The sequence below is a fragment of the Schistocerca piceifrons genome, chromosome 4 (assembly GCF_021461385.2).
Source record: "Schistocerca piceifrons isolate TAMUIC-IGC-003096 chromosome 4, iqSchPice1.1, whole genome shotgun sequence".
NCBI lineage: Eukaryota > Metazoa > Arthropoda > Insecta > Orthoptera > Acrididae > Schistocerca > Schistocerca piceifrons.
The window spans coordinates 273,097,739-273,111,278 of record NC_060141.1 but is presented as its reverse complement, the minus strand read 5'-3'; the positions used below and the strand labels follow the sequence as shown (position 1 = coordinate 273,111,278).

The window sequence follows — 13,540 nt, the reverse complement described above, 5'->3', positions numbered from 1 at the left end:
TCTCCTACATCGTTTCTCCCAAAACCTATGAACCAGTTCCCTTTTAAATTCTGTGTTTAATTACCCATTGTTTGAACTGAAAACATCCTTACCTTTTTCTGTCCCCCTGGCTGTATAAGATGCTATGTCATACTTTTCTATATTGTCCACTTTTGTTGCTTTCTACCCACCATTTTAGATCTATGAGGTTTGGACAAGCTATTTGTTGAGTACAGAAGGACTGAAAGACGTCTTATGTCCCTGTGCCCAAGCATAAATGTTCATTAGCAGAGGGCCCGCATCTCGTGGTCGTGCGGTAGCGTTCTCGCTTCCCACGCTCGGGTTCCCAGGTTCGATTCCCGGCGGGGTCAGGGATTTTCTCTGCCTCGTGATGGCTGGGTGTTGTGTGCTGTCCTTAGGTTAGTTAGGTTTAAGTAGTTCTAAGTTCTAGGGGACTGATGACCATAGATGTTAAGTCCCATAGTGCTCAGAGCCATTTTGTTCATTAGCAGTTCCCCACTTCTAATGGCTTGTTTTGATTAAGTGAAGAGATGCAGGACGTTACTGCAGTAGCTTGCAGAAGCAGTGGCTAGTCAGCAATTTTGTAGTTCAAAGTAGAGACGTGGAAAATAGAGATGTGGAAGAAGCTAGTGCTGTTCATTGAAGGCAGCACATCTCTCTCAAAATCATTAGCCATTCAGTGGCTTCTTAAAAGGAGAATAAACTATATTGTTTTTGTGAGATTTTCTTGTGACTGTTGTATCTTTCTTGCTTTCTTGCTCTGAACAGTGGTCTACAGACTTTTCTTTTCTGGGAGTTTTGATGATATTTCAGTATTCTAGTTTGCAGTTATGTGAGGACCAGTAGCGATGTACGTTTCCAGTTCAGGGGTATGAATCTGGAACTTAACATAATGTAATCAGGTTGCTACAGAGCCGGTAGTAGTGCATACACTGAGGAGCCAAAGAAACTTATACACCTGCCTAATACCATGTAGGGGCCCCACGAGCATGCAGAAGTGCCACAACACAATGTGGCATGGAGTCTACTAATGTCTGAAGTAGTGCGGGAGGGAACTGACATCATGAATCATGGTGGGCTGTCCATAAGTCTGTAACAGTACGAGGGGGTGGAGAGCTCTTCTGAACAGCATGTTGCGAGGCATCCCAGATATTCTGAATAATATTCCTGTCTGTGGAATTTGGTGGTGTTTAAACTCAGAATAGTGTTCCTGGAGCCACTGTGTAGCAAGTCTAGACGTGTGGGTTGTCGCATTGTCCTACTGGAATTGATCAAGTCCGCCAGGATGCAAAATGGACATGAATGGATGCAGATGATCAGGCAGGATGCTTACGTACATGTCACCCGCCAGAGTCGTATCTAGACATATCAGGGGTCCCACATCACTCCAACTGCACAGGTCCCACACCATTACAGAGTCTCCACCAGATTGAACAGTCCCCTGCTGACATGTAGGATCCATGGATTTATGACGTTGTCTCCATACCTGTACACATCTATCCACTCAATACAATTTGAAACAAGACTCGTCCAAACAGGCAGCATGTTTCCAATCATCAACAGTCCAGTGTCGATGTTGACAAGCCCAGGCAAGGCATAAAGCTTTATGTCATGCAGTCATCAAGGGTACACGAGTGGGCCTTCACCTCTGAAAGCACATATCTATGATGTTTCCTTGAATGGTTTGCACGATGACGCTTGTTGATGGCCCAGCATTGCAATCTGCGCAATCTGTGGAAGGATTGTACTTCTGTCACATTCGACGATTCTCTTCAGTCGCCATTCTTGCAGGATCTTTTTCCAGCTGCAGCGATGTCTGAGCTTTGATGTTTTACTGGATTCCTGATATTCATGGTACACTAGTAAAGTAGTCATACGGAAAAATTCCTACGCCATCGCTACCTCGCCGATATTATGTCCCATCTCTCGTGCGGCGACTATGACACCACGTTCGGACTCATTTAAATCTTGATAACATGCCATTGTAGCAGCAGTAACTGATCTAACAACTGCGCCAGACATTTGTTGCCCAGCGCCGTAATCTGCCAGTTTACATATCTCTGCATTTGAATACGCGTGCCAGTACCAGTTTCTTTGGCGTTTCAGTGCGGGTGGCAACGTTTTAATCCTCGTCTCATGGGTCAGGGGGAGACTAGTGGCTCTTGCCTAAACTGTCTCAGTAATAATCGAATGTTGGAAGCTGATACCGGTCTGCTGATAAACTTTCCTTGTAATTGTATAATTGCCTTGTGCAATGACTGCACATCTTACCATATCACGCCAGTGTCAACACTCATCATCAAGACCACGAGCTACAGAAGTAGAATATTTATGACGCGTTTTAGGGGTTTCTTCGTCACTTAGGGAGAGATAAATATGTAAAATGTAACAGACAAAATGAACTTCTTTTGGTGCCTCAATGTTTACTCTGTTCCACTCTTATATCACCTAAGACTGTTGTTTTAATGGGGTCGACTTCTTAATTACGATATCAACTTATTCCATGGGGATTCAAACAGTGGAGATGCTATTGTCGATATCTGTTTGCCATTCACTTAATACATATTAATGTGATCCACAATTTCCGTTGTGGAAGAGCTCATGGTCAGTAATATAAGGCACGACCAACCTCGAAGTTGTTGTTCTACCTTTACAACAACCTCCAAGAGTTTTCACTGGATTAAGACATGCCGAGCAGTGTGTCGTTTTGTTGGGTTTCAATGAAACGTTTTCGCTTATTAACCACTGAGTAAGTCCGCTACATCTCTCCATGAGAGGTTTTATCTGAAGCAGAGGACGATATTTACATAACACAACATTAAGTAACTCCCAGAAATATAATTTATGATCGATTCACACGCTGGGTGTTCTAGGTGGGGCGAGCTTCCACGACAAGGTCTCAGTCTGCTATGGGCGAAACTAAGTTGTTGACATATTTAATAAATTGTTCAGTGCCACTCAGTACTGAGTGAGAGCATATCTGCACAAAAACTTTTAAATTTTGTGGCCGAAGCAGAAAAATGCCAGTTTTAACATTGTAATTCAGGAATTTCCTACCTTTTTATCCTTCAGATCTGAAAGGAACTGAATTAAGGTTATGAGAAGCCTTACAATGCAGAGGTTTTCTTAAGATTTTCTCGCTCATTTCGGGCTGGCAGTTTAAACAAGAACAAAAATGCAGATGCAATGTAGTAGCCCACCAGCCGGCAGCTGTTGTCCCAGTAGCCTGTCACGTTACCACTGAGACAGCTGTACTCTGTACTCTATGGTTACCACAGTGATGGCTTATAAAGGTAATTTGAGATGTAAAAACCGAGAGTAGTTGTATTTTCTCTATAGAACAAACTTCCTGGACTCAATGTCTTAAATTTGATAACTGATGCCACACCTTACATGAAATCACTCAGATTATTTAATGAAACAGAAAAAAATATCAAGTGAATTTCACACGATAATTCTGTGTGACTCCAGGAAATAACTTGATGAACACAGTATTGCAAAACATATTATGCAACTGTATACTAGCCACAGGAAACAAAGTTGCACTGCTGATGGTTTCTGAGAGTGGGCTTAGACATGAGGAACATAGTTCATATCTCAAAGATGCACCACCAAGTTGACCCAGGACTAAACTATCAAAAGTATAAGCCAATGACTTTTACTCTCATTTCTATAACTATAGGTTTAGCGGCTAGATTGTAGATACCAATAACATTCAGATGTAACAGCTGCAACCTCAAAATCATAAATCAATTATTATTGTTTTCCTTTGTTAAGCATTCTGTAAACTGAAAAGCACATTCGTCAGGCGTGATTCACTTTTTTGGCTGTGCTGTAAGCATTATATGTGTTGAAACGTTGTTTGATCGTTATAGACTTAAAAACAGTGTTTCTAGAGAACCCAAAACAGAGGAATGCAAGTGAGAAGACAGCAACAGAGCACTGACTGCAACACGAAGACATCCACGGGGAAATTCCGTAAGCTGGAAGTACAATAATGTTTCAAATCACTCAAGTGAGCTGTGCAAATAAACATTGCGCCATTAACGAAAACTCGCTGCGGAGGCGTAAAGAAATAGATGCAGAGAGTGTAAAATGAACCCAGTACATAGACAGTACAGTCAATAATACGTCATTCTAAAGTAACACTATCACTCAGTACATAATAATCAGAACAACGAAAAATAGCTTCACCTCAATAGTGATTACAAAACAAACGCTGTGTATGCTTGTTCATGAAAGCCAAAATCCTCAGATGAATACACTGTGCAATTTTCACTACACTTACAACAAGGAGAGAAACATGAACAGCGATTAGAAGGGTGTAGAGCATAATTACAAAGCAGTGCCTCGCAGCCAGTGCAGTTCTTTCTTAATTTATTGTCTGATGGTTTCATATTAACGATTTCTCTATGCCTTCGCAATATTTATGTGATACTCATGGAGGAGTAATTCCTAGAACAGCTACTGCATTACATGGCAATTAGTGAAATAAGATCGCGCTTGTTGTTTGATTTGAACTGCTGAAGCATTCAAACTATATCACAACAGTCATAAAGCCTGTACACATATACTGAGCGAGGTGGCGCAGTGGTTAGCACACTGGACTCGCATTCAGGAGGACGACAGTTCAATCCCGTCTCCAGCCATCCTGATTTAGGTTTTCCGTGATTTCCCTAAATCGTTTCAGGCAAATGCCAGGATGGTTCCTTTGAAAGGGCATGGCCGATTTCCTTCCCAATCCTTCCCTAACCCGAGCTTGCGCTCCGTCTCTAATGACATCGGTGTCGACGGGACGTTAAACACTAACCACCACCACCACCACTGTACACTTATGTATAGTTCCTATAACACCTTAAAGTAGCTCTTCAGCACATATTAATGTTCTCCAGGTCTCTTTTAACTGAAGAGATTTGGTAGGCAACTAGTGCAACACCAGAACAACCAATAGAAATGAAAACTAGAGATCTTCAAGTGACATCATCATGGAAGAACATGAAAAACTCATTGGAAAATCGAAAACATGAAACAGGAATATTCTTTGCGTTTTCCCCATCTAGCATCCTGTAATGGTATCAGCAAATTCAACAAAACATAAAAACTGAACAAACAAAATAATATGTTTAAATTTTTTTGAAACATTTTATCTTTTTCCCATATGAATATCTGCAGTTAAGTGAAAAAAAAATTTTGTAGTAAAACAATCCCAGCTGCATAAAGATGTTTATTTATTTACTGATGACTGGTTTTGACCACTGTTCTGGTCATCATCAGAGACCCCCTCGCCAACTCCAGCAGATTCCCATGGAGCAAGCAGTCTGATAATGACCAGAACAGCGGTCGAAACCAATCGCCAGTAAATAAATAAAGATATTCATGTGGTTGGGACTGTTTCATTACATGTTAAACTAATATGTTATTTTCTAACTTTAACGATCCTCATAACGAAAATCAACTCCCATCTCTAATTACTTGCTCCATCGCTCTCCACTTACCTCTGAACTAGACTACCGCAAAGTCACCAAAACTCTCAGAAAAAAATTCTCTAGACCAATGTTCAATGGAAAGATAGAGCCCAGTAGTCAGAGGAAATCAAGCATATCATTTCTCAAGGAAACAATATAGTTAATTCTCCTTTTAAGAAGCCCTCAAGAGCTAGTGATTTTCACTATGTGCTGCCTTCAATTAACAATACCAGCTTCTTCCATTTCTATACTTTCCAGGTCTCTGCTTTGGACTACAAAATTGCCGACTAGCCCCCAATTCTAGGAGCTACTGCTGAGATGCCTTGCACCTCTGCACTCAATGAAATCAAGCCTTCAGAAGTCGGAAACTGCTGATAAACCTTTACACTTAGGCTCAGGGGCATAAGCCTTCTTTCAATTCTTCTGTATTCGACATCTAGTTTGTCCAATCCCCAAAGAAGCCGACAAAAGTGGACCATATAGAAAAGTATCTCATTGTACCTTTTATCATCGGAGAGAGAGAAAAGGGATCAGGCAAGGATGTTGTCAGTTGAAGGTTGGGCAATGCAACAGGGAATTTAAAAGGAAACTATTTAATAGGTTTTGGGAGATAAGATAGGGGAGAAAAGTAAGGAAGGGGTGAGTTAGAGAAGATATTAAAAGGAAAGGTATTATTTTTAACGAAAACTGGTTGATCTGTTTACTATTATTGGGAGAATGGAGTAAAAGGCAAGTGAAACCAGAGTGAATGAGAGAGAAAGAGAAGTGGGAGAGGAAGTTAAAGGTGAACAAATATGAGAAGAAATGTTGTACATATTATTGGAAGGACCCATTTTGTGGCAGTAGAGACGAAGAGAGAGATCAATTAGAAGAAACGAAAATTCAACAAAACGACTATTCACATTGGTGTGTAGAACGTTTGAATCTGGAGATAAAACATCCGACTTTCAGAAAAATATCCTCCACGCAATTCCGAAGACTGCAAGATCTGAAAAGTGCGAGAACTACTGCCCAGTCAGCATAAGAGCTCATGGATCCAAGTTCTGACAAGAATAATATACAGCAGGATAGAAAAGAGAATTGAGAATGTGTTAGATAAAGAGAACTCAGGATGTGCTAGATGCCAACCGGTTTGGTTTAGGAAAAGGTAAAGGCACCAGAGAGGCAGTTCTGATGTTATGGTAGATAACAGAAGCAAGACTAAAGAAAGTTCAAGATACATGAATAGGTTTTGTTGAAACAGAAAATGCATTTACCACTGTCAAATGGTGCAAGATGTCGAAATTCTGAGGAAAATGAGGATAAGCTATAGGGAGCGACAGGTAATATACAACATGTACAAGAGCCAAGAGGGAATTATTATAAGAGTGGAAGACCAAGAATGAAGTGCTCAAATTAAAAAGTGTGTAAGACAGGGATGTAGTCTTTCACCCCTTCTGTTCAATAAATACATCAAGGAAACAATGATCGAAAAAAGAAAGGTTCAAGAATGCAATTAAAATTCAATGTGAAAGGATATCAATTATAAGATTCGCTGATGACATTGCTACGGTCAGTGAAAGTGAAGAAGAATTACAGGATCTGCCGAATGGAATGAACAGTCCAATGAGTACAGAATATGGACTGAGTGTAAATCGAAGAAAGATGAAAGCAATTAAAAGTAGCAGAAATGAGAACAGCAAGAAACCTAATATTAGGGTTGATGCTCACGAAACAAATGATGTTAAGCATTTCTGCTACCTAGGCAGAAAAATAATCCTTGATGGTCAGAGCAAGCAGAAAAAACAAAAAGAGGACTAGCACTGGCAAAAAAGGCATTCATGGCCAGTAGAAGTTACTAGTAACAAACATAGGCCTCAATTTCAGGAAGAAATTTGTGATGCTGGACGTTTGGAGCACAGAATTCTATGATAGTGAATGTTGAAAACTAAGTGGACTAACAAGATAAGGAATGAGACGGTTCTGTACAGAATCGGAGAGGACAGGAATATGTGGAAACCACTGACAAGGAGAAGGAATGGAATGGTAAGATATCTGTTAAGACACGAGGGAGTGACATCCATGGTACTAGAGGGAGCTGTTGAGGTTAAAAACTGTAGAGGAAGAAAGAGATTGGTATGGATTCAGCAAATAATTGAGAATGTAGCTTGCAAGTGGTACTCTGAGATGAAGAGGTTAGCACAGGAGAGAAATTCGTGATGCACCACATCAAATCATTCAGAAGACTGATGACTTAAAAAAAATCAAAAGGAATTTATTTCAGTTAAAAGTGTAACTAAAGGAAAACTAGCTCATATTTTCTTGTGTCGCGTTCGGTATTTTTCCGTCGCCAAGTCGTCTTCCACTGGATCTTGCAGATAAGAAACTGACCAGGAGAACAATTCAGAAAATAAAATGCTTTCTTGGCATGGAATCTATTGAACCATTGCCCATAGTTGCTAGAAGAGGCAACTTCCTACTAGGCTTCAGGGACGCAGTCCCAAATGTCACCAGCTATACTTGGTTGGTTTCATGTCCAGTTCTCTGGCAGTGTTCATGCTACCTCCACCCATATTTACCATTGGGTCCATATCAGCAGCCCCTGGTAGCCAGTCCATGATGATGGTGTAAATGTTGACAGCACCAGCTGAAAAAATGGGGACTTATACAAAGGTGAATTGTCTTCCTCTAGTGTGAATTCACCTTCATTATATAACATTTGCAACTAAGGCAGCATCATGTTCTTTGATGTATGGGCATACTGCCTGCTGCCATAGTTCCCTCAGTTCTATGAAGCATTCCTGCTCCTCTTGCAGAAATGCAATCCTGACAGGAAAGCAATAGCTGCCCAATTATTCTTATTGTCGCTACATATTTTTCACGATGTCTTGTACCTGGTTACCGGTAAACTACTCTTGGGTTGCTGTTGCTCGAGGAAAACGCCATCTCATCTGAGAAAATTCTGTTTTCCCACGTCGCATTCAGATGTAGCCCCTCAAATGCCAGATGGAATAATACAGTTTCCTGATTGAGTACCTGTGTTATAGTGCATCTTCGTGCATGCAGTACATGTTTCCTCAGCCTTCAGCGAACTGTGCCACTGGAACCAGGGAAGTTGTTCTCTTGCCACAACTGCCTTGTGTGTAGGAAAGGAAGCTGTTGGTTCTTACACACAAGCTCTATGTCTTCCTACTGTGTGCTCAGTATTTTCATGTCTGAGTCAGGATTTCTGCTGGTAGTGCCTCTTGGAACATAATTTTTCCATCATCTCTTGGGGGTAACGGGGTGGCTCGCCACAGCCTGCCTCTTGCCAGTGTCTCTAATCGAAAGCTTGGCGTCTTCAGTCAGAGTGACGACTCTGTATCGAACTGAACAGTCCCAGTGAGCCATTGCGACTGACTGCTCACAATGCTATTTCTGCTTGCCACTCTTATGCTGATGATTGGGAAGAGAGTAAGCATGTTGCTGCATAACCAAACTTGAGGTGATTTTTATAGTTTTAACAATACATGTTACAACCACTTAATAGTTGTTGTGTGAATGCAAAGTTCCTAAAAACTCACAAATCTGCCACACGTGCACAGAAAGCCAATGCACCTGCATACTGCAGCTGTTTGCTGAATCCCACGCAGCTGCAGCTACACTAACATTGGAGGACAGGTTCTGTGGTTGAAGAAAATCTCTTTAACCAGCTTCGACATCATCAACATGAGAAGAGAGATAAATCAACATCGGATCAATACATTATGTCTGACGTAAGTCATAAACCCCTTTGACAACACCTAAGTAACAGTCATCCATCCACAATCAGCATTGTGGGCATGTTACTGTTAAGCAGAGCCCAATATATATATATATATATATATATATATATATATATATATGATTTTTAAGACAGGGGTGTCTGAAGTGCAATAAATTTCAGCAACAATAATAAGACACATTCCATTAACATTCTTGTGTACAACACTCCTGTTGTAAAAATCATATATATATATATATATATATATATATATATATATATATATATATAAGAAGAGACAACATTTGACTGTTTTCAGTTTTCTGAACGATCCTAAGAGGTGTGAACCGCTACATTACAGAAAAGTTTATTTGTTATTTTCTTGTAACCTACAGATATTTACTGGAGAATGTCGTGTTCTTTAAGAACAAAAAATTGCTAGTAAACAGTAGAAAATCCGAAACCCCCTCTCCCGACAGGTCATGAAGGCCCGACAGTACCGACCGATCGCCGTGTTATCCGCAGCCCATTGGCATCACTGGATGCAGATATGGAGGGGCATGTGGTCAGCATACTACTCTCTCGGCCCTATGTCAGTTTCCGAGTCCAGAGCCGCTACTTCTCAATCAAGTAACTTGTCAGTTTGCCTCACAAGGGCTTTGACTTGGCCTACAGAACAGTACAATACAACTTTTGTGCAGAATATAATTTAAGATAACCAAACGAGAATTAAATCAAGCTAGATGACTGACAGATGCTTGTACAAGGCTTCCTGTTCTTTGTACACATGCTCATAGAGACGTTTGAACGCTTGTACAAAGCATGCATAATCGAAATACTATCAAGCATCAAGCTGCTTGTACAGTCCTAATGCTTGTGCAGATTTTTTGTACACACGCGTAAGCATGTTTGGGCCAGTACACTTCCTTGCTTGTCGAACATGTAGTTATTGGTGTGGGGTCACATTAAAACGTAATCCGAGTATGACGTAAATCTGAGTAATGTTGCAAACCCCTTGAAGAAATTTGCAACTGTTTTGCCATAGAAAAGTTTGTAGAACTGCATTTTACAGCATCGAAATTGTACTGGATCGTACGCAAGGATGTTAATGGAATGTGAAATAATAGTTTGGCACATGCGTATGAGTTTTGTTGGTATATAATGGATCATTGTGCTGCAACATTTTGTATAACTAGGCTAGCGACTAGAAGATACAGCGAATCACGCGTTTTACTGTTTTTGTGCCTTACAATGATGTTTGGTTTGTGTTCCACGAACTGTACTGAGCTTAAAAACCATTAGTACTGACAACTTTTTGTTGTGCCAATCTGCGACTCAGCATCTCCGCTCTATGGTGAGTAGCAACTGTCCATTTTATAATATAATTACATTCCATCCTGGATTTTCTTTTGAAATAATGATTTTTGTTATAGTTACAGAAGCGCACACCTAATTTTAGATTCGATGAAGACACATATTGGAGGGTGTCATGATTCCTGCAGAATGTCAAATGAAGATTTTTGCATATGTGCTATCGAAAGTGAAGAATTGGTAGCGAAACAGAATACCAAGTGGAGAAAGACGATTGCACCAAATTTTCGACTTGCCAGTACCCTCAGATTTCTGGCAGCAGGAGACAGTTTTAAAAGCCTTCAGTACCTAATTACAGTTTCGTCACAGATTTTTTCGAGTATAGGTCCAGAGGTTTGCAGTGACACTATTAAAGTGCTGCAAGGAAATGGAAAGGTAAACATTTTGTGTTGGAGAATGTGTTTCTCAAAACAAGTTTGTATAAGTGATGCTAATATCATAAACAATGAATTTTCGGTAATAAATGGCGAATGTGTAGAAATCATGATGGCAGAGTAGTTTGAAAGTGGTGTTGAGATTTCCTGGTGAAATGTAGAGTTAACCAAAGATCCATTTTCATTGTTCAGTTTACTAAATGCTGATAACACCAAATTTTACATCCGTGACTCTGTTGACAATGTATACATTTTTTACAGTTACAAATATTTTACATGCATGTTAAATGATGTTTACACAGTGACTTTTGGATAAGCCATTGCTCAAGGCAGTCTTTATATTCATCTCTTGTCAGTATCTTAATTTTATCTGTTTATTTATTTATTTATTATCATCCCAATGCTCTCATTTGTGATATAGGATTTGTCAGGGTACATTTTAACAACTATATAATATCTTTACAAAATTTGTATCTGTGCTGAATTCATACTAATCTATCTTATGTTTAATACAATATACAACTAATAAGTGTTTTTATAACATAATTTATTATGCACTGATGGAATTTCATTTGTCACATTAACTTGCTAACAAATTAGAGGTTTTTTGCTGGTAATGTACTGTGAACCAAGTGGAAGTCCTTTTGTGCCTTGGATCATGCATGTTAATTTCTATGTTCATATTTGTGATCTTGGTATCTTCTTTCACTAGCATAATGGTCTCCAACATATAAATGGTGCAAACTGAAAGAATATCTTGTGAATAACCTTTTGCGGGAGGTTTCTTTCTTTCACTTTTGCTATGATCCTAAAGGCCCCCTTCTGTAACAAGAAAACCCTTTTTGTATTGCTGTGGCAAGTTTGACACCCAGAGAACTATTTCATAAAATAAGGAAGGGTAACTTCATCCGAAATATATAGTCTTTGGGGATCATTAGCTGCAATTTACTGAAATTATACCGAAGATAATGCACACATTTTTGTGGTATTAGTCTTTGTTTTTGCTTGTAATGAGAAAAAAATTGCCGCACCATTTAATTTTCAGGTCATGTGCTCCATTAACATTTTTGGATAATTATTTACAACAGCACTGCTGCTTGAAGGCAACATTAATGCTGCTACAAAAATAGCATAAAATTGTTGCATTTACTCATTGAAATTACTATAGCAGTAGCTTGTATGCTTAACACTGCCATACTGTTATCCTGTAGTTTGTCATTCTCCAATGGTCTAAAACATGACAATATCAGTAAATCACCCATAATGTTCCGTGTTTCAGATGCCAAAAACATGGACAGAATGGACGAGAGTTGCAACAACATGTGAAAATCTTTGAAATTTTCTCCATTTTGCATTGGTGCCCCTGGATAGACACTGTAGCTGTACAGGCCCCTGCTAACATGGATGTGAATTTTAGTTATAAACACAGCACAAATACATTTGGGCTATTGGTCAATGTATTTAAAGTGCTTCGGAAACCAATGCTGCTTCAGCTAGATAAAAGGTGAGGGTTGCCCAGAAAGTAATGTTGACAACAATGCTCCTGTGCGAAACATTACATATATACTATTTGAAGTCTCCTAAGTGAGTACACCACATTTGTCACTTCAGACAGCATATCTGCAGGGCAGTTTCAAAATGGTGTCTACAGGTGATGTACAGTACAAGCAACATGCAGTTATTGAATTTCTCACTGCAGAGAAAGAAACTGTGGGGAATATTAACAAATGCATGTACAATGTCAGTGAAACATTTGCTGTCGATAGAAGTACAGTTGGTCACTGGGCATGGAGGGTGAGGTCATCAGAAGGCAGTTTGGCAGAGATCCACTATTTGCAGCGGTCAAGGAGACCATCCACGGCTGTAACACCTGATATGTTGCAGCGAGTTGCTGATGTCATTCACGAGGACGGGCGCATTACAACTTAGCAGTTGGCGCTGCATCTGTCAGTCACCAAAGGATGTGTGGATGCAGTTATCTGTACTCATAGATATTCAAAAGTGTGTAAAACATGGGGTCTCACGAGGTCTAACGGTAGATCACAAACTGCACAGAAAAAACATTTGTCTCGATTTGTTGCAAAATTTTGATGCTCAGGGGAAGCCTTCTTGCCCTGTATTGCGACAGGTGATGAAACCTGGGTTCTCCATTTTTAGCCCGAAACAAAATGACTCTTGATGGAATGGCAACATTCCCACACCCCACAGAAGAAAAAATTCAAAGCAACTGCTTCTGCTGGTAAGGTTATGATCGCCATGTTCTGGGACTGTAGAGGTGTGATTCTTATTGGTGTGTTGCCAAGAGGCAGTACATTTAATTCAGAAGCATATGTGAACACATTAACAAAACCCAAGCTGCGCTTCCGGTGACTTCAGTACCATAGCAACCCAGGAGACGTTTCGCTGCAACATGATAACACTTGGTCCCATACAAGTCTGAGGACTGCTGAACAGATCGCAAAACGGGGTTGGACAGTTTATCCCATCCACCCTGCAGCCCCTCGGATTTCCACTTGTTTGGACCATTAATGGATGTCATTCATGGAAGACATTTTTAGGACGATGAGGGTGTGATTCACATAGTGAAGCATCCGGCTGTACTACCAGGA

At 40.1% G+C, this 13,540-nt stretch overlaps 1 long non-coding RNA gene across 1 annotated transcript; it reads left to right on the top strand.

Moving 5' to 3' along the window:
• Positions 1-9,839: 9,839 nt before the first annotated feature.
• LOC124796413 lies at positions 9,840-13,540 on the top strand. Its single transcript, XR_007016761.1, has 3 exons — positions 9,840-10,540; positions 10,620-10,932; positions 12,211-13,540. It is a non-coding gene; the product is annotated as an uncharacterized LOC124796413 (long non-coding RNA).